Source organism: Protopterus annectens, chromosome 13.part0 (assembly GCF_019279795.1).
Source record: "Protopterus annectens isolate FY-2018-M chromosome 13.part0, PAN1.0, whole genome shotgun sequence".
NCBI lineage: Eukaryota > Metazoa > Chordata > Ceratodontiformes > Protopteridae > Protopterus > Protopterus annectens.
In genome coordinates, this window is record NC_056747.1 from 1,202,907,428 (window position 1) to 1,202,923,393 (window position 15,966).

A 15,966-nucleotide genomic window follows, 5' to 3' on the forward strand; every position below is an offset into this window, starting at 1 on the left:
CGCATGTGATGAAAATTTAAAACCAAAAGTCCGGTTTTGATTGAAATTTCTAACCGGACAATTTGTCAGATAACCGGACAGTCCGGTCAAAAACCGGACACCTGGCAACCCTAGTGAGTAATAGTGCTGAAGAGGCTGTCAGCTTAGTACATTCAGAGGATAAAAACAGCCTATGTATTCTCACAGTGCATGTCTACTAAAGGGATAATCTTAGTGTATAATTTACAAACAGGTGAATCTGTTTCTTTAATGATATTCACTGCATCAGGTAAAGGGATTTTAGAAACTGGCTAACACAAAAAAGAGGTTTAATGATCTATTTATGTAAATACACATTTTCACAATAATAGCACATGAACTTATGTCTACATTAAAGGAAAACTCCGGGCTCTAACACAAATTAACTCAACCCTGAGTCTTTTTCTTTCCCTGTAAACTCATCCCAGCCATCAGCAGTTACCAGAACACACCAACAAGTTTTCCCGTCTACATTTCTGGCTTTTCCTAGCGTAGGGCAGGAAAGCCCATCCCCCATTCTTTGGTATCGCATGCTTTCTGTCAGAAAAAATGTAAAAGCAAACTGCAAACTGCTGTTTGTCACAAATTACCCATATGATCAAGCAGGAAAGCATGGCTATACTAATAATGCAAAGCATCATGGGATATGTATGCAATTCACTGTGGAGAAAGTTATTAAAAAAGAAAGAAAAAGAAATAAAAAAAGAAAATGCAGTTTGTACTGATCAAGAACAGCAGCAACATACCTCAATTGTATGTTTGCATCTGGACTTATCAGTGCACAACAGCTGAAGCTGAAGTTAGACAGTGAGATAGAGAGAGAAGACAGATAAGAAAGAACCTGCTACCTGGAATCATAGTGAGCCCTGAGCAAAGACTATAAAAGCAATTCAAGAGGAAATCCTTTAAATAAAATGTATTTTACTTCCAAAGTTTAAATAAAAATGCCAGCTTGTTATCTCTCAGTTTTAATATGTAAGGTTACCACTATCTGTGCATTCATTTTACTTGTTCTGTAGCTTTTGTTTTTAATAACTGTCAGCAGTCAGACACTGCAGGCTGAGTCATATTGTAATCTGTCAATTAATAGGTGACTACTTCCTGGATATGCGTCAGTACATAGCATTTGAGCCACAGCAGCCAAATAGCGGGCTACGTTAATAAGACGTTCTGGCTCTTCCCATCACCATGGCAACTGCTAACTGCTAGGTCCTGTTTCTCCAGTTTGCTCTGTAGTATAAAAAGAACAAGCCCTCATCTGAGACAGGTAGCTTCATGGGAGTGTCACTTTCGTCTCTTCCCAGCTGTTTGTTTTGCTTGGAAAAAAGGCCTCAGCCATTGCTCCAACTCTTGTAAAAAATACTGTCAAAAAGCTTCAGCTTCCTACAGCATACCTTATTTTGTTTACTCCATTTTATAAAGCCAGAGTAACAGGTGCCTTCTACCTCTGTGGTTCAGGCACTGTGTATTCTATAAGATCTGCACATTCAGGTACACTGCAGCTCTCCAGAACGCAACGGGTAAGTTATTTATTGTTCTTCAGCCAAAAGCTTTGATTTAGAAATTATGTGCTTGTATTACAGAAGTCTTGCAGTTCACAATATTCCAGAATCAGTAAAGAATTTGTAATATATTTCCTTTTTGTGTTTAGATCAGTCTATTTTATTTCTATGGCTTGTGTTTTAAAAATGCAGATACTAGTACATCGTGGATTTAAGAAACTTCAGTTGTTTTTAACCTTAATCAGCCTTCACAGCACAGGGGAAGGAATATGCTAGTTGTAGAACAGATTGTACTTGTCAGACATCAGTATGTTTTGTGATCACCTGGATAATTGAATAGCATAACATGATGATCCAGATGTCATTCCTTTTTGAGACCAGTAAGGGAATGGGCCTTATTAAAGAAAGAAACAGACATCACCATTAGTGGTAAATGTAATCTGGTACTGTTTTTATAACATTTTACATGGCATGATATGTGTTTGGCACTTTTTCTAGTTTTGTATAGCAAAGAGCAACTCAACACACTGGGAATGCATATTCATGCCTAGACTTTATAAAGGTAAAAGTGAAGGAGGGCAGAAACTAGGAGAGAGGGGATTAATTTGGTTCGATGAGAATGTTAATACTGTGTTTGTAAGTTAGAGCAATGCATATTATATTATATTATATTATATTATATTATATTGTATTATATATCATATCATACTAATTATATTATATTATATTATATTATATCATATCATATTAATTATATTATATTATATTATAATATATTATATTATATTATATTATATTATATTATATTATATTATTTTTCTACCAGGGTATAACATTGTTCCAGTAAAGTATATTAACTAGTTGAAAAACAGCAACTAAGTATGTGTGATGGGGGGTCTTTTTAAGATAACATATCCTGTCAAGGATGATCCAAGAATCACATAAAGCTTTTCTATGGTTAATTATTAGTTTTGTCCCCCTTCTCTAAGGCATGTTGAGTAAGACATATAACCTTTGCCCTTAGCCTGTGACCCAGGTCATGGCTGAAAATTATATAAAATATAATCTGTCCAGTTAGCCAGTTAGCAAATAATTAAAACAATAAGTTACGATGTTAACCATGCCTTAAGCATGTACTAGAGGAGGAAAGAAAGAGCTTAAAAAGCAGACTGGTAAAAGCAGCAGAAGTGGCATATATACTACTAAATATGACCTAGATTTTTACACATAAATGATACATGGACTTTAGCATGGTGCTTCTTAAGCTGCAGTACTTGGTTTTGATTATACATTGTCTGGTACCTACATAGCAAATACACTGGCATTGTGATGTAATTGCACATAATAATCATTATAAAAATCAGAAAAAGACATTCATAATACTAAAATTCTAAATCTAAATCAGTGAAAGTGGAAATGAAATGTGACAACAGTGCACTGCCTTGTTTTCCAAAATTTGTTTCCCCTCCTCATCTGCCATAAGCCTGATCTTAAGACCCCTCCTTATTCTTCATAACCACGATGGAGAAGAGAGGTAGGGCATCCCAGTATCCCACAACCAGTACTGTCTGCAGTGGGTGGTGCACCCCACTACCATCACTTTGCCTGGGCTAGAGTGTCCATCTCCCCCCTAGGAACGTTAGTCTGCACCCTTCCCTGGAAGACAGAAAGAAGAAGAGCTTAAAAGAGCAGCGCTGTTCCATTCCTCCACAGTTGCCACCCATCCAGCACTCGACTCACAAGGCATACTGCTTTACTTTATCTAGCAATGTACAGCAACTGGCATGGCCTATTAACTGTTACTGATCTGCTTCAGCAGTGCTGTTCCCTTCCTCCACAGTTGCCACCCATCCAGCACTCGACTCACAAGACATACTGCGTTACTTTATCTAGCAATGTACAGCAACTGGCATGGCCTATAAACTGTTACTGATCTGCTTCCTGTAATTCTGAGCTGGATTCCTTCAGTCTTTATTTCATGTAATATAAATCTAAAAAAAGACTTTTAGCTAGATTTGCCACTGGAAGGAAAATAGTGCTTGTTCTAGATGAGTTTACTTAGTAAAAGATAACTAAAGTAAAACAAAATCTTAAGTAAACTAATTGTGTAGTTTTACAGAAATATTTTTTGGCAACCAAAATGCTTCCTGGGTTGGTATATAGCGTAAGACATGTACAGCCTAAGTCCTCAATGTGTTACTTTCCTTCTTTGTAATCTGTAAAAAACACTTACCACAAAATATTCTACTCATCAAGAAAATACATATACAAAAGGACAGCATTAAAAATGTGGACTATTTGGGGATTAACACTGGACTTTTACTGGAGTTTTGTGTATATTTATTTATTTAAGAAAGTACATGTATTGGGTTTCTTCCCTTTCATGTCAGTAGCAAAAAAAAAAAAATCTAACCATAATTATTTTACAAAGTTACAAGTATGTTACACGTTCACTCTTGTCAAACCACCATTCATTACTAATCTTCTCCAGCAGGTATTATGCATGTGATCAAATATTTCAGAAGGATTGCTGCTGACAAACTACACCATAAATAAAGATAATTAATGGTGATATTATTTATTAGCTATCAGACTTCACATAAATTGCTATGCAATGATTGCCTACTGCCTTTACAGAATTTTCATAAACTTGTTACATCAATTAAAAAGTTACTTAGTTTAAATCAGCTAATAATATTAAATTAATTAGCATTCATGAATTGTTTCTTTTAAGTTGTAGGCACATTTTAGTTGAACATCACTCTTTGTGTTAGTTTTTAAGATTTAAATATTATTCCCATATTGATTTTTTTAGGCTAAAAAAACATACAGCAAATAATTTCCCCCTCAAAAAACATGTTTGAGTGGAGAACTTATCACAGCTCCTGTCTTACTAGATGAAAAGATAATGGCTTATGAACTCCCACTGAATTATCATCTCTTTCAGAGTACATTAATGTCAAGAAAAGGGACAAAACATAGCAGTACTAGTCATCAATGCATTGGTCTAACTACCTGGAACCTTTTTGTCATTTTTCACTGTGGACGTCTGACTCCATGTCTCCATCCCTGCTGGCTCTATGTGTCAATATGTGCTTTCAGTATACAGCACCTCCTATAAGGGATTAATGAGAATTAAAGTGGCAGCTGGGTTAGCAAACTCAATTTGACCACATACGTGATAGTCATTCTTATAAGAAACAAATTAGGAACTACTGACTACCTATCAGAAGAGAGAATGCTACAGATTTTCTATATCACCTGCAGTATTTAGGACAGGTGCACATTAAGGTAAGTTAATTCTTAGACCAGTCCAACAAATACATGTGTTTTGTAAACTTTTTACTCGTTATTAATATTGTATTTCTGCAAATTAGCTGTGATTTAAACTCCCACATGTACATTTTCTGTTTTTCCCTATGGCATACATGTTTTATGACCCCATATACCTAAATCATAGGATAATACACTGCCTGCATTACTCACTAGTTCAAATTATTTGAAGTGCTGGGTTACAGAAATCATGTTCCATGTGGATCTGAACTGATTCAGTTGTATTTCTGGGCTCACATGAAGGAAAATTACTCCGGGATCCTGTGTAACATGCTCTCTTATACAGACTGTTAATTCTGGCAATTTAGGGCATAGGTAAGGAATAATATATGATTTACAATGGTGCATAGCACTAGCATTAATTATGGTTTCCTTCACCACTTGCAAAATGTAAAAGTTGAGTAGAAGACTGATGTACCACCCGGCAGAATGCTCTTAGAATGTGAAGAATACCATGTCTCACTGCACTACTTTAACCAGTTTATCCACAGACTCAGCAGCACAAAAAATGTAAAAGTAAATGACAGGTTGTTTCACTGAACTTCCTTTTGCCATGTGGCATTCCAAGGTAGAATTCAGTCATGCTGAATATTATTTCCATTGTTGGACTCCGAATCCTTAGTTATAAGACCACATGCATAGGACTATGGTTAGCAGTGACAACAGAGAAAAAAAAAAAACAAGTGAATTCTCTCAACACAGTGTTGTGTCAAACTTTGTAAGCTGAATGGACCCAGGATAACAGAACTTTACAAGTCCATCTGCCCATCATCCGTCAGAAAAACTGGCATAGAGTTCTTTGTGAGGAGATCCTTGTGTTTACTGTTCTGATGTAGGCTGTTAGATTATACCCCAAGGCTGGAAGCACAGTAAATAATAATAAACAGCTATAGCAAACACTTACTGAAAAAGAGGTACACTGCTGCTGTTGTTTCTGCATGCTTGCCCAAGAGAAAACCTGAGGAAGAAAAAAAAAAACATGATCATGTGACTATGGTGGGACCAGAATTCAGTACTACACCAACACACAGGCATAATCCATGTCAGTGTCATGAGCTGTGGTGGATTTGACTCATGCCTGGCTTTGTTTTGTCATCAAGTTTATAAAAAAAATGGCTGCCCACTTCCACAAGTCAGTAATCAGCATTGCAAACTCTGACTTGGATGACTGCTATTATATTACACTTAAAATAACAGTTTGGTCATTTGTTGTAATAAGGTAGCAATGAACAACTTTTATGGTAAACTAAATATTAGGCCAATATTCTGACACTGGAAAAAAAGCAGTCCTTGTACTACAATGCGATAGAGCATGATGCTGAAACTGCATTTTATAAATGTATACGTAGGTGTGTGTATGTGTATAGGTCACTCTATTTTGTGTGATACAGAGTAATCCACAAGTGACACTTAATGTGGTTAATGCTCTCCTCACTTGAGTACCTTTGTACAATTATTTTTAATGGCAGTTCAGTGCTGAAGAGCAATGGTTGTACCTTTTTTAAACCCAGGTCAGTGTACAGTTTATGTACTCTTAGTACTAACAGGTGTATACGTTGACACCTGGAACAGCACTGCCTTGCTTTACCAGGGCATATCATGTTGAAAGACTGTTGGTGTTCTTTCTCATATAGATCTTTTACTTCTCACATTTTATTGTTTGTCTTCAGACTAAAGGGGAAATTTTGAATATTTTTTTTTATTGGCTAGGCTTGAAATGGTATGCAGACTGATTGCCTGATTCTTATCTATTAACCTATGAATCTATACCAGTTAGTTATTAGGACAGGTAACATTTTTTTCTGTGAGGATAGCTGAAGTAGAAGTTTGTGGATAATGATGAATAAATGCATTCCCTATAGAAGGTTTTCCAAAGCTGAAATTTTGAAAAGTGGCAACAGGTATTACAGTCAGTGTTGATTTTATTTTATTGTAATTGAATGTGCTTTGAATGATGCATAACAGATATATGCACTTAAACTCAACAACAAAACAAATAGGTGAGTGTAACAGATTTATTATAGCCTTGATATCTTCAGCAATTTACAGTCTTCAGTTGAAGGAGTTGTAGCTTTAAATGTGACTAAGGAAACCCATGTTTAAGTAGTGAGCCAGCTACAAGGGCATCTGAGGTTGGGAAAAGCGACTTGTTTGTTAGCTCACTCATTCTGAGGAATGGTAATTTTCCTACCTGGCAACATTCTTAATTAATTTATTTATTATTATTTATTTATTTATTTATTTATTTATTTATTTACATTTGTTGACCGGGAGTGTCCAACTGGACACAGGTCCGTTTTCAGCGGAGGCCCGGGTTGAAAAGCTCCACATTAAGTATTATTTGCATTATACAGTTAAAAAACATAGCATTTAAATATAGACATTAGTCCAGTTAAGGACGCAAGACAAGAAGAAAACAGATGTAAAACAGCTGTAGAACATAATACAATTTTAAAATATGGTGACATATACTAAACATGGTTACAAGTGTAGTTGAGATTCATCAGTGAACAATTGATACAATCTGTTTTTGAGGTACATAGCCATTAGCAGTTGTTGCTACAAGAAGTTAGTATTATGTGGTAGGTAGCTGGGAACATGAGTAGCCAAGCTTGGTAAGAGTAGGTTGTTGATAGGGGGCCGAGAGAGGTAGTGGGTGGGGGGAGTGGATGGTATTAGAGGGGGGGTTGCAAGGGCATATCTGGCAAGTTTTGAAGTGTGATTTTAGTAAGGATTTGAAGTGGGTGCAAGAAGTTACAGAGGACCTGGAGGTCTTGCTCAGGCACACAGGAAATATGAAGAACTAAAATGAGATTCTTTACAGCAAATGGGGTGAACATAATGACACAGGCACACAATTTTCAGAATGTCACCCCTCACCCAGTACCAATTTATGGGAGGGTGTGAATTAAGGATGGGTCAAAAGGAAAAAAAAAACTCCTTTACTGTTAGAATAGGGCCATACAGGGGGACGGAGCCTAGATGGCCAACTGAGAGCAGTGAATTTTGAGAGCTCCATAAACTAGTATAATAATATAGAAAAATTTTATTATTTTCAAGTTTAAAATGTCAGAAATCTATAGATAAACTACTAAACTACATAAATATCAGTTTTGGTGAAGATATACAAAAATTTTCCTGTCAAGTAACTTGGAGATATATTGAGTCACTGAATATGAACAACTCCAGGAATTCTCATTCAGATGCTGCTTTGTAAAAAGAACTGCAATTGATGACATCTACCGTACAGGAACTATCTTTAAAGATGGATGGCTTTCAAAATGACTTAGAAAACCTCAAATTAAATTCTCAAAAACAGACTGATGCTCTTAAGGAACTATTACAGCAACAACATACAAAAATAATAAATATAGAGACTTCTCTAAATGACATTGAAGGGACAGTCAAAGAGGAAGAACTCCAAAATGAATGTCTGCTTAAACAGAATACATGGCTGCTTAACAAAATAGATGACTTAGAAAACAGGGAAAGGAGACCGAAAGACAGCTCAAGAGACGCATATACGAACATCTATACGATATCCAGAAACAGATCAACACCAATGCACTTTACAAGCATACTCTAGTGTGTCAGTCAGCCTTTTTTATGTTTTATGTTTTGGAATCTGTGACCAAAGGCTCCAGGGGAGGACCATGGCAGGCTAGACTGGCACACAGGGAAACATGTTGGCAAATTTTGCTAGTCTCAAACAAAGCACCAGGTCTAAATGACCTTATTTCAATTATGCCCTATTTGAAGCTTAGAGCAGAAACATTGTGATTCAATATAGGGTAGTTTTAAATGTATTTGTGTTTTTAAGTATATAACAAATTAATATAATCAAAAATGGCATTAATATTAGACAAAATAAACCATAAAAAATGGTTCAATATGGGGTATTTTACCTCATGGTGATTTAAGTAAATAAATTTATAATGTTTGTATTTTTTATTTTGCAAAAGTTTTTAAACTGTACCATTTTTTAACATTTAGTGTATTTAATAAGTATTAGGTATTGTTTTAAACAAATCTAATGATGTGGAACATACTTTGATAAAACTTTTATCTCATGAAATTTACTACTCTCTTAAGGCTAAAACAATGAATTAATTAACATATCAGCTGCTTGTATCAATTTCTCAATTGTTATATAAGAGGTGTGGTATGTGCTCTTTTTGTGATTACATTCTGATGAAGTTGCATGGGCAACGAAAACGTAATTTTATTGTGAGACGTTAAATAAAACTGTTCTACTGTGCTTTGCGTTGATTCTGGATCTGTCGTTGTGCCTTATAGTAACTTGGCGTACTTCTTGTGGACGTTTCCTACTTGTTGCTGCTCTTTTTCAGTGGTTTGTTCGTTTGCAGCTTTGCTTGCGGTTTCAGAATACATGGCTGCTTAACAAAATAGATGACTTAGAAAACAGGGAAAGGAGAAACAACATAAGGATCTTTGGTCTGCCTGAAAACACTGAATGTAAAGACATTATTTTATTCTTAACAACCTGGATTCCTGAATTTTTAGACTTGAAAGAGGGGCTTTCATTTGGAATTGAAAGGGTGCATAGAGCATTAAGGAAACCTGCTTCTAACTCAACAAATACTCCACCTAGATCCATAGTTATAAAATTTCTTTCATTTCTGGACAAGGAACTAATATTAAAAGCTGCTTAGAGAAAAATCACCCTTAAAATACAATCAAAGCCGGATAAGGTTTGACAATGATTATTCTTCCAGAATACTAGAACAAAGGAAAAAAGTCTGGCCAATAATAAAACTGTTTAAACAAAACAACATTAAAACACAGCTGGCCCTTCCAGCCAAGATAAAAATACTTTTTGTCAATGAGATGAGAGCCTTTAATGACTTAGAAGAAGCTACTATATTCATCAAAAACAACAACATAGTGTCTATCCCAGAAGAAATGGAATGGATGGCCCCTACTCTTAAAAGAATAAAATAAATAAATCCTTGGACTGATGCTAGAAAGAAGAAACAAAAAACTGATTCCAAGATAGCTGTCCCAAAAAATAACTCTTATAACTACATCTCTCAAAGTATCAGCTGATATGATACATCACTTGTCATCTGTTTTTATTTAAAAAAAGGAGGGTTTCTTAAACAACTGAGAAACAGTAATGATTTATTCAGAATGTTCAAAAAGTCCAATCATTCTTCACAAACAAAGGTAGGTCAAGATGGGTTACTATTTACATTACATATAAGCCAAACAAAGCAACATATAATACAAACATAGAAGTTTCTATTCCCCTACTTGAACTCAATGAATACTTATCTTGTTAATTTTTCATTGATTTTACTTATAATAATTCAAGTAATTAATTAACTAATTCAACAAGGTACCATTCATCAGAGTTCAGACTCAAATGTAACAAATTAACATCATATATAATAGCAGTAACAGTAGAGTGTTTTGAAAAAAAAATGCTGTTGTGGAGACTAATGCCTTCTTCAGTTAAAGTATGATTTAGAAATGTCATGTATATCCTGGTTAAATAATAGTTGCAAGCCCTTAGTACAAATGTTATCATTATTCTGTCTAAATATAGTTAATATCAATTATGGCAGGTATCACAGCTTTGAGTGCTGTTTGATTAAGCCTGACATGGTTTGATTGGATGCAGCTGTGTCTGGCAGCTGTCGTATGTTGCTGTTTTTGTCTCCAGGAAGCTGTGGGTTGCGGCTTGTGATCAAGGTTTACTGATGCTTTATTATTAGGAAGAGGCATTTGGTGTATTAGCCTGGATCCAGGGGAAGGGGGTGGATAAAACTGTGATTTGGGATATTTTGGCAGAGAATAGTTTGTTTATACATCTGCTGAGTGAGAGGTGGGAAGGATGGAAGAATGTGTTATCTCTTGTTGTGGCGGCTTGTTGGGAGTTTTTTTTTTTTTTTTATCTGTTTTCTATCTGTTCTTTTCCTGGCTGCTGCCTCATTAAAAGGGAAGGAATTTAGGCTTGAAGTTGCAGTGAAGTGACGTTTTGCTTCAGGTGCATCGTGAGCCTCTGGTATGCAGTACACAGACACACTAAAAGAAACAGATGCTCCCTGGTTGCTGTGGTAACGGAGACAGAGTGATGATAATGCTTAACGGCTCTGAGAAGCCTCTGAGATGATTCTTGGCAATGAAGTTTTTGGTTTAAAACAATATATATAATAAAAGGGCTGTTTTAAACCACATGTACACATACTGATGGTCTCCCAACACTTCGTTTAGTTCATTAAGTTGATTCTTGATAAAAAAATAATAATAATAAGCGCAATTCTATATTTAAAATGTTTTTTGGTCCACACACATTAGGGACTTACTTAAGAGTGGAAGTCTGAGTTATTTTTAAAGACTAAGAGCATTTGGTCTTGTGCAGTACCCTTTGCAGTGGTCTGGGAGGTGAGCTTGCTCTGACATGTTGGGCATATGGGGATAGCTGATTCTAGGGGTGTTTGGGGTTGCCGGGAAGTGCTAGTGATTCATCAGATTTCCTTTGTGGAAATATCTGTGGAAATGGAAGGTGTCTTGAGTGGTTCACTGGCAGAGTGGCCACTGCATAGAACAGGCTGGTAAAATGGAACAGGACAAATATTGGTTTGGATATTTTAAGAAAAGCCTAGAAACACATCACATGAACTAGTGAATGATATTCTGGCAAAACTGGATGGGCATTGCTGCCCGTGCTTGAAGTACTGATATGTGTTTATGTAAGGATGGAAATAGGAAACTAGAAGGGTCTCATAATTTAAGTCTATGGACTATATAAACATGCTTGGAAGGATCTAATAATAAGAATAAGCATTACAGCTTGTGGTCTCTCAAATAACTAAGCAACAGCCCAAAAAAACACACACACAATAGTTATGTAATGTATGATTTTAGTAAATCTAGACATAAAATATATAATTGTCATATAAGATGAAGCAGTCTGCCGAATGTAGATATTAAAGACAGGATTTAATAACATGGGCTTGTGTATAATGACACTACTGTCTTAACTTGTCATAAATGACATACACTACAACTGACGAAGTTGTTCAAGAGAAACAACAGAGACCTGAACTTGAAATGTCACAGAATGTAACAATCATATTCTGAACAAATAGTATTAAATTGACAATAGACACTCAGTTTAATAACATGGGCTTGTGTATAATAATACTATTGTTTTAACTTGTCATAAATGACATACACTATATTGAATATCAAGGGGAAGCATGATGATTTTTTCATATAAGTAAATTTGTACAACAAGTCATATAATTGCTTTAACTTGAATTGTGGCTTTGTAACCCATCCTGACCATACATAATACTTAAGCTGTTACCAAGGTAACTAATGTTTTATACATGACATCAAACTGACAAATTTGTTCAAGGGAAACAATAGAAGCCTGAACTAGGAATGTCACAGAATGTAACAATCACATTCTGAACAAAAAGTATTAAATTGATAATAATCACTCATTTTAACCTTTGCTGATTATACAAAATATTTCCATTTAAATCTAAAAACGTTCAGTATATGCCATGAAATGACAATTTATGAATAATGAAAGGGAACTTGTAATTATTAATCACAATAAGTGAATTTGTTGTTTTTAACCTATAATTTCAGTCATTTTATAATAAGAAATGATAGATATGAAAATCTTTATGTGTAGGAAATGGGGGGAAGAGGGATGCACTGATAAATTTCATCAATGTTCACATAAAACAAACTTGATGCTTTAAGTAAGTTAGCAACAAACAAAGTGATTACTTAAATGCTGGCAAACAATGAAATATAACTTCTGATATAGCCAGTAAAATACATTGTATTATAAACATTAGGTATAAATATATTACCATCTATTTATATTAAGTAATACGTTTTGAAAGACTTCATCAGTAAGGGTGAATATGTTAAATAACTGTGTGGTGTAATCTTTTACTGAGGTTTTGTATATGATATATCCTACTTTACTATGATTGAATTGTTTGTCATCTAGCTTTCATGTAAATATTAATCGCTTATACAATAAATAGATATTTATATTGTATTAGAATTCTGTCTAATCTACAATAGTGCTATATCTGTTCAAAATAATATAAATATTGGTTATTGCTATTACAAATATTCTCCATATGATAATTCAATTTACGGAACTCAGATGTTCTGGGTTGTCAAGGTATGAATGATAATCTGATGGACTTAGGTTTATCCATCAGATTAGTAATGATTTTCACTCCATGGTTAATGCGAAACTTAGTTTGGTTAACATTTATTAATTTAAATTTATTTCACAAAAAAAAAATTTAGTATGCCTGACCAAAACATTACTTTATTGGTAAACACTGAAAGTATAAAACTGATAATTTCCTTTAAAAGCTCAGACATATACGTTATAGTTATCAGAGGAAAATGCTTAATAGTCATAATAAAACAAAAAAATACATAGTCTAAATAACCTAAGATGGAGTTAACTTTATTATCTTTAAATACCAATGGCTTAAACAAGCCTAGCAATAGATCAAATCTACTGAAGTATTTAAAACTGAACAAAGCACAAATTGTCTTCCTTCAAGAAACTCATTTCAAAACAAATGACAATTGTAAATTGAATTCTCAGGAATATATGATACTGGCACAATCCATTTATAAGACAAAGACAAAAGGGGTAACAATTTTACAGAAAACAAATGTGATTAACCCAGAAATAATTTATAAGTATAAAGATAAAGAGGGCCTTATGGCATTAGTAATAGTTAAATATAATAACAGAATATGGACCCAAACCAATCTATACTGGTTCCCAGGCATTGGAACAGGAACTGTTAAAAAACACTTGGATTTTATTTCCAATAATTATAAAGGCACCTTAATATTAGGAGGAGATTTTAATTGTATATTTGATATTTCTGAAACTAGAAATAAAAGACCTGGGCATACATCTGCTGTATTAAAAGCTTTAAACAAGTGGGTAGAATCATTTCATCTTGTAGATACTTTCAAATTTAAAGAAGATAAATCTTTGTTTTTTTCCCATCAAGATCACAGATTTGGTACCCAAACTAGAATAACCCTGGTTATTATCTGAATTACAGTTCTTCTTAGATATTAATTACACCATAGAGAGAAATAAAATAATGATATGGGACTCATTAAAACCTTACATATATGGTAAAACCCTAACTTGGTATAAAAAAATCAGAGAATGGGATTCTGAATTATTAGATCTACAATCCAAATTTCTATCAGTAAAAGCTGAAAAAAATCAAAATAATTTGGAGATGAAAAAGAAAATAGAACTATTAAACAATAAATACAACAAAATTCTAACACATAATACTAGTTTAGCTTTAGAAAAACTAAAAATTAATACCTTAGCCACTTCTCCCAAATATCTACATAATTTATCCACAAGAATCAAAATACTATCAAAAGCTAATAACAGTAAAAGTATCTTCCATGAAAAGAAAGGGAAAATGTCTTGGATATAGTTGACATTTTTGATGCCTATAGAAATCACTATATGGAACATCTCCAAAAAGAAAATATACATATTGATCAATTAACTCTAGATGAAAAATGTTCTAATATAAAAAAAATCAGAAAAATTAAAACTAGATCTGTAAGCACCCATATCCTATAAAGAAATTACAGAACAATAAAAGAGGGCAAAAATAATAAAGCTCCAGGTATAGATGGCATAATTATGGAAATATATAGGTTCATAGGTTCATACGTTCATACTAGGCTATCTGCCATAGGGCATTTATAAGCCTAGCCAGAATGTGTTTGGCTTTCGCCACCCATTTTAAATTTATTTTGCTATGCCCTTTTTTGAGGTTAGTATACTGTGCCTCTGTCTAACAGTGACACAGAAGTGATACCCGGGGGTAAACCTATGATCTCCCATCCACTCATCAAGATTCCTCTTGAAGAAAGTCAATGAGGGACTCTGCCTAACCTGGACTGGGATTTTATTCCAGAGTGAAGGGAGCCTCTGGGTTATGAATCTGTCCCTCCAGCATGTCCTATTTATTTCAGTGCCTAGGTTCAAGTCTCTCGAGCGCGTAGCTCGATGGGATTTGGATTTTCTGAGGTACAGCATGTCCATTAATTCTGGGTTGGACATGGCTTTATACGTCAGGCACAGATCGCCTCTGAACAGGCAGTATGCCACTGAGTAGAGCTGGAGTTTCTTTAACCGGGCAGCATATGGCATCTGTTTGAGCCCTTTGATTCTCTTGGTGAGGTACTTTTGGGGTCATTCCAGTTGCTGCAGGTGTCTGGTAAGGTACATCCCAAAAGGGGCATTGTACTCAATTATGGGCCTGATGAGGGATGAGTAAAGAGGCACGATGACCTCCCCTGATCTAGATGTGAATCCCTTCATGATTAGGTGGGCTATATAAAATATTTTTCTAACCACTTTGGCCACGTGGTTGTCAAATGAGAGATTGCTATCAACTTGGGCCCCAGGTCCCTAATTACGTCTTCTGTACTTAATGGATTACCACCTATGTGGTAATTTGTGGGCACTTTGTTTTTGCCAAAGGGGATGACTATACACTTTTTGGCATTTAGCTTGAGGTCATGGCTCTGGCACCAGTTGTCTGTTTCTATGAGGCCCTTTTGGAGGATGCTTGTGTCGGCTGGAGAGTCGATTATGGCACCCAGTTTGCAGTCATCTGCGAACTTGGTCAGCAACAGTCCTTCCATGTTGGCCTATACCTCCAAGAAATATATACCGAACAAGAGAGGTCCCAGGACTGAGCCTTGTGGGACACCACTTGTAACTGGTTTGGAGTCTGACATGGCTCCAGCAATTCTAACCATGTGGGTTCTGTCCTTGAGCCAGTTTGCAATCCATCTAGTGACATAGGGGTTTATATTTAAGCTGGTGAGCTTATCTATAATGCCCGAGTGGGGTATTGTATCGAAGGCTTTTGCGAGGTCCATGTAGGCTGTGTGGACCACCTTCCCCTCGTCAATGGCCTTGGTGACTGTTTCAAAGAAATCAACCAGGTTTAAGAGGCAGGATCTGCCCTTAACAAAGCCAAACTGGGTAGGATCCAGTGTCTGTAGGTTCCCAATATCTTTATTTATGAGGTCCATG

At 35.2% G+C, this 15,966-nt stretch overlaps 1 protein-coding gene across 3 annotated transcripts in view; it reads left to right on the forward strand.

Moving 5' to 3' along the window:
- Positions 1 to 1,148: 1,148 nt before the first annotated feature.
- The window catches only part of LOC122788204 (transmembrane ascorbate-dependent reductase CYB561), a 197,404-nt gene continuing 182,586 nt past the window's right edge, over positions 1,149 to 15,966 (forward strand). For all 3 annotated transcript variants that reach the window (XM_044055210.1, XR_006362618.1, XR_006362619.1), the window contains exon 1: positions 1,149 to 1,538. The gene's annotated coding sequence lies outside the window, so the exon portion shown is untranslated. The remainder of the gene's footprint in view (positions 1,539 to 15,966) is intronic.